Below are 10,195 nucleotides of genomic sequence, written 5' to 3'. Positions count from 1 at the left end.
GTATATCTGCAGAACTCACGCTGAACACTGGGCTCTAATTTACAGACATATATCTGTATATTATGTCCCCACCAATAGACCCCATACATTTTAGAAGGATTCTGGTGTTCTTGGAGTTTAAGAGAAAACCTAGACAAGCACAAAGAGAACACACACACACACTGTGTGCATATAGTGCAATAGCTAGAACTGAACCCAGGACCCATGTACTGCACGGAAGCAATTTGTACCTCCAGGAAGAAACTGCCTCCATGTTGCTGTACTAGCTTTGCCTTTTTTTAAAGCACTAATGTTTCTTTAAGGTTAATAGCAAGGTTAAAGTCCTTTAATGGTTAATAAGTCTGTTTGTAAGGCTGCTTTAGTTTCCTTGCATTCTGTGCTTGGATGGAATAAAAACACAGTTTCAGTAAAACAAAGGTATTTCTTTTCTGAGGCTCAAAGATAATTTAATAACTGTTTTTCTGACGAACACGCTGAACTGATTAAGCAATTTCCTGACAGATACAAGCACTCCTGTACAGTCCCAGAGTGTGCATACTCAATCCTTTCCTAATAGAAACATCAAAGCAGTAATTACTTTTCCCACCACTGCTTTAAAGGCTAGTGAGAGAGGAGATTATGATAAATCGATAAAGACTTCTTCTATAGCAGGCCAGTGTGACAGTGATGGAGATAATCACCTTTGTGCTGTCACTTTCTGAAAGCAAAGTCGGCCCTTCATGACTTCCACAGCCTTGTACCTTATGTCTTATTAATCTACCATTATGAAATATGCATACCTGGACTTGTTTCACTTTACTCCTTACAGACAGAATACATGTTTCATGTGCCAGTCAACCCTAAAATACAGTCTGGGATAGCAGGTGGTTTGTAGGTAAGTAAATGTGGATGTGGGTAGTAGAGCAAATCTGTGGGTCAGGTAACAGGCTTTTTATTACTAATACTTACTATAAAGAACCAACATATTCTGCACAATAAGGGGCCTAGTTATTAAACCTAGAATTTTTAGACATTTATTATACCCCGAAGCTGCTAAAAATCCAAATCCGAAAATACTCCATCTCCTTGAAGATGTTTCTTGACATCATGATCTGCGCTGGTTCCAGTCCAGTAAATTTGAGTTACATAGTTAGTTACATAGTTAAATTGGGTTGAAAAAAGACAACGTCCATCAAGTTCAACCCCTCCAAATGAAAACCCAGCATCCATACATACACCCCTCCCTACTTTTAATTAAATTCTATACACCCATACCTATACTAACTATAGAGCTTTGTATCACAATAGCCTTTGATAATATGTCTGTCCAAAAAATCATCCAAGCCATTCTTAAAGGCATTAACTGAATCAGCCCTCACAACATCACCCGGCAGTGCATTCTACAACCTCACTGTCCTGACTGTGAAGAACCCCCTACGTTGCTTCAAATGAAAGTTCTTTTCTTCTAGTCTAAAGGGGTGGCCTCTGGTACGGTGATCCACTTTATGGGTAAAAAGGTCCCCTGCCATTTGTCTATAATGTCCTCTAATGTACTTGTAAAGTGTAATCATGTCCCCTCGCAAGCGCCTTTTTTACAGAGAAAACAACCCCAACCTTGACAGTCTACCCTCATAATTTAAGTCTTCCATCGCTCTAACCAATTTAGTTGCACTTAGTCTCTGCACTCTCTCCAGCTCATTTATATCCCTCTTAAGGACTGGAGTCCAAAACTGAACTGCATACTCCAGATGAGGCCTTACCAGGGACCTATAAAGAGGCATAATTATGTTTTCATCCGTTGAGTTAAGTTAAGTTTTTATGCAAGACAGAACTTTATTTGCTTTAGTAGCCACAGAATGACACTGCCCAGAATTAGACAACGTGTTATCTACAAAGACCCCTAGATCCTTCTCAGTTAAGGAAACTCCCAACACACTGCCATTTAGTGTATAACTTGCATTTATATTATTTTTGCCAAAGTGCATAGCCTTGCATTTATCAACATTGAACCTCATTTTCCAGTTTGCTGCACAGTTTTCCAGTTTAGACAAATCACTCTGCAAAGTGGCAGCATCCTGCATGGAACCTATAGTTTGAATTGTTGTGGCGGCAACAATTCGATAAAGTCGAGTATTCGGAGACTCAATTCAGACGTTTCGAATTGACGCACAAATTTGTCGCAACATTTTTTCACACAGACTTTTTGAGAAGAATTATTGATAAATTAGTTCAATTCGTGGATGGGAGTTAGGTCGACTTTGTTTTAATAAAAAAAAGGAGATAAATTTGAGTTTTAGTAAATGCCCCCCTTAATTTTCTTTTTGTATTAAGCAGGAGGAGAATGGTGAAAACAGTGAAAAAAGAAAGATAAATAGGGAAAGAAGGAGCAAAACTGGAATATGGAAAAACTTAGGAAGCACTTGAGAGATGGTTGTTAGAAGGAAATAAAAAATGGTAAAGGAAGGAATAGAGAAAAAAGTCAAAGGGTAATGATAAGTGGGCTTGTGAATATAGAAGCAGTTTATGGCCCCTTTGTATGTAATAAGAAGTTGGATGCTGGTTTCTTAAAGCATAACCAAAATGTAGAAAAATTTTATATAGTAATTAAATTTTAAATAGTACTCACAGCAGCACAATTATATAGTCAATAAAGTACCCCCTATTGTAAAATATAAGGCTATTATAAGTTCCCGAGGTGTTCCACGACCACATAGGTCATGTAACTCCAAGTTAACTTCTAATATCCTCATATTTTGCAACAGGCGGTACTTTATTTATTATATTATAATACACAAGCTTCAGTGAGTCATGTGACAAATGATATCACTAAGCACCAATTATAGGGATATAAGACTATAATACAACGCTTTGTTTTTAGCACATACGTTTTGGAGCAAGTGTTGAGTTACAGTATTTTATAATGACTTGTGTATAAATCTTGATTCTGGGAAAAAACACATATTATGGTTACTTTTCTGTCAATGTAAAAACATTTTCTTTGAGAGAAAAAGTCCTGGTTTCTATAGCGGCATGTTTGCTTTCAGCTCTGTTGTGTTAAAGTTAAACCATCTTTTGTGTAGTGCTGAAGCCCCATTCAGTCTAGTGCCTTCAATCGTTCAATCAAACATGCTTATTTGTAAGCTGTCCTCCAAAGCCCTGCCAAGCCAAATGACATTTATAAGCACACATTATTATGCTTTGTGGAAATTATCTTTTCAATTCTTACCAACTTTTCAAACAGTCTTCATTGTTTTTATTTTTTTTATCATTTTTAAATTATTTGCCTTTTACCATTTTTAATTTGGAGTCACTGACCCCGCAGCCAAAAAAATCTATGTTCTAAAAGGCTACAATTTTCATTACTCTTTAATTACTCTCTTATTACTCTTTTATTTTTTGTTCAAGCCCTCTCCCATTCATATTGCAGTCTCTCATTCACACCACTGCTGGGTGCATGGCTTAGCTGAATATCTGTCGGTGACAGCAGGTGGTAGGATTAAAGTTAGATAGACAAGAACCTAGTAAATCCCTTGGTTACCAAACTGTCCTCTTTTCTATGGTGGAGAAGCATTCATTTAAAGCTGTACCCAGATGAATGTGTTGCTAGGTGTTTTTTTTTTTAATGGGAAAAATCTTGCCATTGGACGTCTGGAACAAAGACAGATGTTTGACTTGGTTACGGCAGAACCTTTCTTTGGAAACCTGTATATTTGCTTTGAATATCTAAGCTTAGATCCTTGTGTGCTGGATTTGTATCAAGTAAACAGCAGCATATGTCTAGATAAACACAAAACTGCTTGTTGTGCCATAAGGTCATGACAGATAATCAATTTGTGGAATTTTTTTGTAGCAGTATGTTGTGTCTGAGATATACTTTTTCTAAGGTGTAATGTGCAGTAGTGATGTGCGGGCCGGCTAGGGTTGCCACCTGTCCGGTTTTGACCCGGACAGCCCAGTATTTTGAGGGGCTGCCCGGGTCTATACTTCCTGCCCGGTTTTTCAAATAAGGAAAACTGGGTGGGATTCCCTTGATTGACACGGCGATCGGCCAATTGCTGATCACCGCGCCATAGCCCCACCCACTGACGTCACAGACACGCCCACCAACGTCACAGACCCCCCCGCCCAGTCTCAGCCAGACATAAAGGTGGCAACCCTAGGGGCGGCCCGAACCCGAACCGGCTCCTGCAGAAAATCTTTGGGTCGCAGGCGTGTCCGGACCTTCCACTTCTGGCTCCTAAATGTATAGACTAGCACCTGCCCCTTTTGTGACGTCACTGCTGGGCGGGTCTATAAATAAAGGGGGAACAGCGTGCCAGGCCAGGTCTGGAGTGGGTCGAGAAATACTCATACTTTCAGTGAAACAATAAATTATAGATTTTTTGTTTGTTAAAAAATGCTGCACAAAAAAGCTATATACATGGAATTGTTGGAGGCTTCCTTTGGCCAGGCACCCGTCTACAGCATGATCCCTTTCCACTGGGAGGGTCAGCCAATGGGGTTACAATTTTCGTAAGCGTCTTCCTCACTGTATTGAAATCATACTCATATAAATTAGAACATGACCCAACTTCAGGCCCATTGCTTGGATGTGGCCCTTCAAGGGAATTGAATGGCTGTTAGTCCTGCTCAAGGATTTGCATTTGAATATATGTGTATTACATATAGACCCTCAAACATGTGACCTATGATAAGCCTTGTTTTTATTGGTAGAATGTAAAGTTGATCATGATTAAAGGAGTGGTTCACCTTTCAGTTAAACTTTATTATGTTACAGAATAGCTAATTCTAAGCAACTTTTACATTTTCAATTGCACTTCATTACTTATTTTATATTATTTTTTGATTAATTATTCTGCCTCTTTCCAGCTTTCAAATGGGGTCACTGACCCCATCTAACAAACAGATGCTCCGTCTTTCTATTCAGGCTCTCTCCTATTCAGGTCTGTTATTCAAATCAATGCATGGTTGCTAGGGTAATTTCGATTGCTGAAATAACTTAAAAACCACACATAATAAAAAATGAAAGCTAATTGCAAATCGACTCAGATTATCTCTCTCTACATCATAATAAAAGTTAAGTAAAAGGTGAACAGCCTTTTTTATTGCACATTATACTTGATGGTGATTCATTTCCTTTAAAGCTTTAGATATTTCCATTGATCCTGTACCTATGCATAAGTCTGAGCAGGCCAGTGGCATGACTATTGACCAGGCCTGAGTGTAGAATGGGCAAAGACTTCCGTGTTGCCCACACTAAGGGGCATATTTATCAAGGGTTGAAGTTCGAAGTTAAAAAAAAACGTTGAACTTCGAATTCAAAAAGACCAACCGAAAAGAGGTCAAAGGTTTTTGGGGGTCGAAGTGGTCCATATTCGATCTACTTCGATTCGAAGTTTTTCCCCCAAAAAACTTCGATCTCCCAAACGCCACCAATTGCCTCCATATAGGTTCTAGGAGGTCCCCCATAGGCTAAAACAGCACTTCGGCAGCTTTTAGGTGGCGAATGGTTGAAGTCGAAGTTTTAAAGAGACAGTACATGATAAATTTCGATATTCGAATTTCGACGTTTTTTTCAACTTCAAATCAAAGTTGGACTATTCGATGGTCGAAGTACCCAAAAATTACTTCGAAATTTTTTACTTCGAAAATTCACTTCTACCTTTTGCTTCTTCAATAATTACACCCATGGAGCAAGCCCATTAAATCTGTTACGTGCTGAAGAAAGGTCTGGATTAGGTGCTGGCCCCTTGTTTTGCCACCTTCTCATAGTCTCACTGAGCAGCTGCTAGTAGAAGTGAGAGGGCATCAGATTCAGAAGGCTGTCTGGCACAATAATCCTGCACCAAATCAGTGTTAATTTTTAACAAAGCTAAAATCACATAGTATTTCTCTTGATGTGGTGAATATAGGGTTGCTATTAGTGATGTGCGGACCGGCCCGAAGCGCGCGGGTCAGGCGGGTTCGGACCGACTCCTGCACAAAATCTACAGGGCCGGTCCAGGGAGAGCTCTTCTCCTGCTCTCCCCGCCCACGACCTCGCACTTCCAGAGCCGGAATTTATAGACTTGAGCTTGCCCGACCCAACCCTAACCCGCGCCCTTCCAATCCGCACCGGTCTCACTGCTGCCCCTCTATTTATAGACTCGCACTCACCCTGCAGTGATATCACAAAAGGGGCTGGGCGGGCGCGAGTCTATAAATATAGGGGCAGCAGTGGGCCCGGGCCAGGTGCGGATTGGAAGGCCGCAGGTAGGGTTGGGTGCGGGTCGAGAAATTCTCAACCAGCACATCACTAGTTGCTACCTTTTTCGGCAGCAAAAGCCATTCAAGGTGGTGGGACGGTGACATAGGGGCGGGCTGGTGACATATGGGGGCAGCATTGTGACATCAAGAGGTCCAATGACATTCAGGGACAGGCTAGTATCATTGTGGGAAGGGATATAATGCCACAGTTAAATGGGACCAGGCAGTTTTTGAACCAGTCAGCACCCTGGAAAAACTGGGCTTGCCACTTGTCCGGTTCAAACCAGACATGTGGAAACCCTCAAGTGAAAAGGCTGTCCTCCAAATGTGATGAATAAGGGAGTCCACCAAGAGGATTATGACAACTGTGAAAGAGTTACAAGCCTCAGTGGCTGAGATTGGAGAGACTGTGTAATAGAGTGAATTTGTGCATATGAATCTTCACCAATTTTTTCTGGTTTGCTAAAGGTTAAAGGAATAATAGGAAGGAAAACCTTTGGGGCTGTACCAGCACACTTACCAGGATTTGCAATGAAAACTTGTTAATGTTACTGTTTATTAGGACCAAGACAGGTTACAAGTGATTTCTGACAGAAGTAACACAATAGGTTGAAAAAAGACACACGTCCATCAAGTTCACCCCTTTAAGTCTATATATAACCTGCCTAACTGCTAGTTGATCCAGAGGAAGGCAAAAAAAGAAACCCCACTGAAGCCTCTTCAATTTGCCTTTAGAGGGGGAAAGATTTCTTCCTGACTTGTACTATGAGCTATCTCCCATAACCCTGTATTCCCTCACTTGCTAAACACCATCCAACCCCTTCTTAAAGCTATCTAATGTATCAGCCTGTACAACTGATTCAGGGAGAGAATTCCACATCTTCACAGCTCTCACTGTAAAAAACTCCTTCCGAATATTTAGACGGAACCTCTTTTCTTCTAATCGGAATGGGTGACCTCTTGTCAAGTGGAAAGACCTACTTGTAAATAAAGCACGACTGCCTGAAAAGGGGTGTAAGAATCCATCAGAAATGGGATCTGGGTGCGGATCTGGGCCGGCGGGGCCCACAAGAGCAGAAGGCCCACTGGGGTTTTTTCCTGGTGTCCTGCTGGCCCAGTACGACCCTGTTTGTGTGGGAGGGTTACATTGCATGATTATGTTTGCCGCCTCCCTGGTAAAATGATGTCTGATGCCATTGTTATTAATAGGGAAGAAAGGTAACAATATAGTAAAGGTATTTTTTCCACAAAATTGGCAACCCTACCCATGACTTTGCTCCTGTTGCACAAAATCGCAAGCGACTGCAGAGGAGCAGCCCAATAATTAGTGACTGTGTATGACATCTTACAGCTGCCTCTCTGGCATTTGCCAGAATACACAGATTGCCAGTCCGGGTCTGATCCCTACTGTAAACCATGGCAATGGAAACATGACTCTGGGGATGCTTCTCTGCACTAAGCCCTGGAAGACTTGTAAGGGTTAAATAATTGCAGCAAAATGACTGAATATCTGGGAGCAAAGCTGTACATGTGTAAGTGTGTATGACACCTAACAGAATGTAAACTGTGTACACCAGGGCATATACAGTAATTAATAGAAGTAAAGAACAATACAGAGTAAATAAGAATAGTACAATAGAACAATACAAGTTCAAGTGTGGCAATGAAGAACATTTTAATTCAAGGGAGACCCCTACTGGCCAGAATTGGATATTACGTCATGCTTAGGTTTTAAAAATGAAAGAGCAATGAGTGCTACAGTTTTAGAAATGGGTATAGGCACCAGTGAAAAATCTGTGGTGTATTTGGAGGAGTATTGAAAGTAAAATGGCATCAGATCAGACTCTCCCAAAGTGACAGACAATGCACAGAATTTCTGTTATCAAGCATTGATATTCCCATCATTGTAATGGACTAATTAAATCATGGTGGCAGCAAATTATTTTGCTGAGGGGCCCACTGCCTTCTAGTTGTGCCACTACTATTGCATACCTCCCATCATTTTGGAAATAGAAAGAGGGATAAAAAGATTTGCTGGAAAAGTCCGACCAAGCCCATTTTTGTGTGGCCACACCCCGTAATTACCATGTTTATTTTAAAAAATTTGGCCAGTTATGAAAGTTTGAACACATTTCTGTGTTTTTTTATGTGTTATTAGAGTTTTGCTAATGAAGGAGAATTTCCCTTTAAGCTGCTTCACAGTTTCCCCAAGTGACCTGCTTATCTTAAACTTTTACAAAAGTATCTAAGTATCTGTTCTGGGCTCTTTGCCAAAAGCCAATTAAGTTAGAAACTTTTTATCTTTTTCTGGCTGTTCAGTGTAGGAGACCAAAGAGAAAGTCGGGACATTTTAGTAACAATCCGTGACTGCGGGTTGAGCTGTCAAAATCGGGACTGTCCTGCAAAAAACGGTACAGTTGGGAGGTGTGCTATTGTCTTATTTTTCTAACCATGTCACACAAAAATTACCAGTCTCTACATTCTGGGTCTGTACCAGTGGCGTAACTACCGGGGGGAGCAGGGGGTGCAATTGGGCCAGGGCCCGCACCCCCTCAGGGCCCCCTGGCAGCTATAAAATAGCGTACGGAGGGGGGCCCAGCTGCACGTCCCGCGCCAGGGCCTGCCCCCCTCTTGTTACATTACTGGTCTGTACAAAGGACTAAATAGGCATTTTCCTATTAGAGTCTAAGCAGTAGGGTATTACATGCAAGCTAGGAAAAAGATGCCACATTGTTGTTAGACTTATGATCATTCCATCTCTGGATTCAGTTCTCTCCTCATTTGTATGCAAAGCAGTGAGAATCCTGAGAAGAAACTCTGTTTTTACTCCTAATGTTCACTTGCTGGGTTTTAAAGGGCATGTAAAGGCAAAAAAATAAAATCCCATTTTTACTTTCTTTAATGAAAAAGAAACCTATCTCCTATATACTTTAATAAAAAATGTGTACCGTTTTTATAAGAAACCTGACTGTATGCAGTTAAATTCTCCCTTCATTTACTGCTGTGGATAGGAATTGTTAGATGGTCCCTAACTGCTGAGCAGGGAAACAATCATACTTATGTACAGCAGGGGGAGCCCCCGCCTTACTTCCCAGCCATGCAGAACTCAAGCAGCTTTGTTTATGATGATCCCTAAGCAGCCCAGACCACACTGAGCATGTGCACAGTCTTAGTCTTGCAAAGATGTTTATCAAAGTTACAAGATGGTGACCCTTGTAGCCAACTTTGAAAGCATAAATTATTTGTTTGATTAGGCTTGTGGTGAAGTAAGTTCATGTTTATTTTTAGTATACAAAATACAGCATTTCTAGCCTTATTCTATTTTAGACATTACATGCCCTTTAAAGCACACCCAGAGCCTTATCTAAAGGTGACCATACAGTATCTTGGCTTCCTAGGAAGGGGTGGTTTATCTTTAAATTAACTTTTAGTATGTTATAGAAAGGCTAATTCTAAGCAACTTTTTAAAACAGTTTTTGAATTATATGCCTTCTTCTTCTGACTCTTTCCAGCTTTCGAATGGGGCTCCCTGACTCCATCTAAAAACAAATGCATATAAATAACATATATTATTATTGCTACTTTGTATTACTCATCTTTCTATTCTATTTCTTTTATTCCTATTCCAGTCTCTTATTCATATCAACGCATGGCTGTTATGGTACATTGGACCCTTTCTGGGGAGCTTTAGCTTTTGTGTGAGCTCCCCTCCCTTGTACATTTTATGTCTTTGTATTTATATATTTATTTTTTTAATGAATGCAAAACAGGACACTTTATAATCAACAAAAATAATTTATTCAATGGCCAAACATGACAGAATGTATTTATACGATAATATTTGTTTGTCCTTCTCTGTGTGCAATGCCCAGTCTCCATTCGGCTGTGCTTCTTTTGGTGCATAATCACTTGCTGGGCAGAACATCTATGCACTGTGGTGGGGGGACTTCAGTCTATGGGGTATATTTAT

This window comes from Xenopus laevis, chromosome 2L (assembly GCF_017654675.1).
Source record: "Xenopus laevis strain J_2021 chromosome 2L, Xenopus_laevis_v10.1, whole genome shotgun sequence".
In the NCBI taxonomy this organism is placed as follows: Eukaryota; Metazoa; Chordata; class Amphibia; order Anura; family Pipidae; genus Xenopus; species Xenopus laevis.
The sequence above is the reverse complement of the archived record's forward strand: the minus strand, read 5'-3'. Positions refer to the sequence as shown.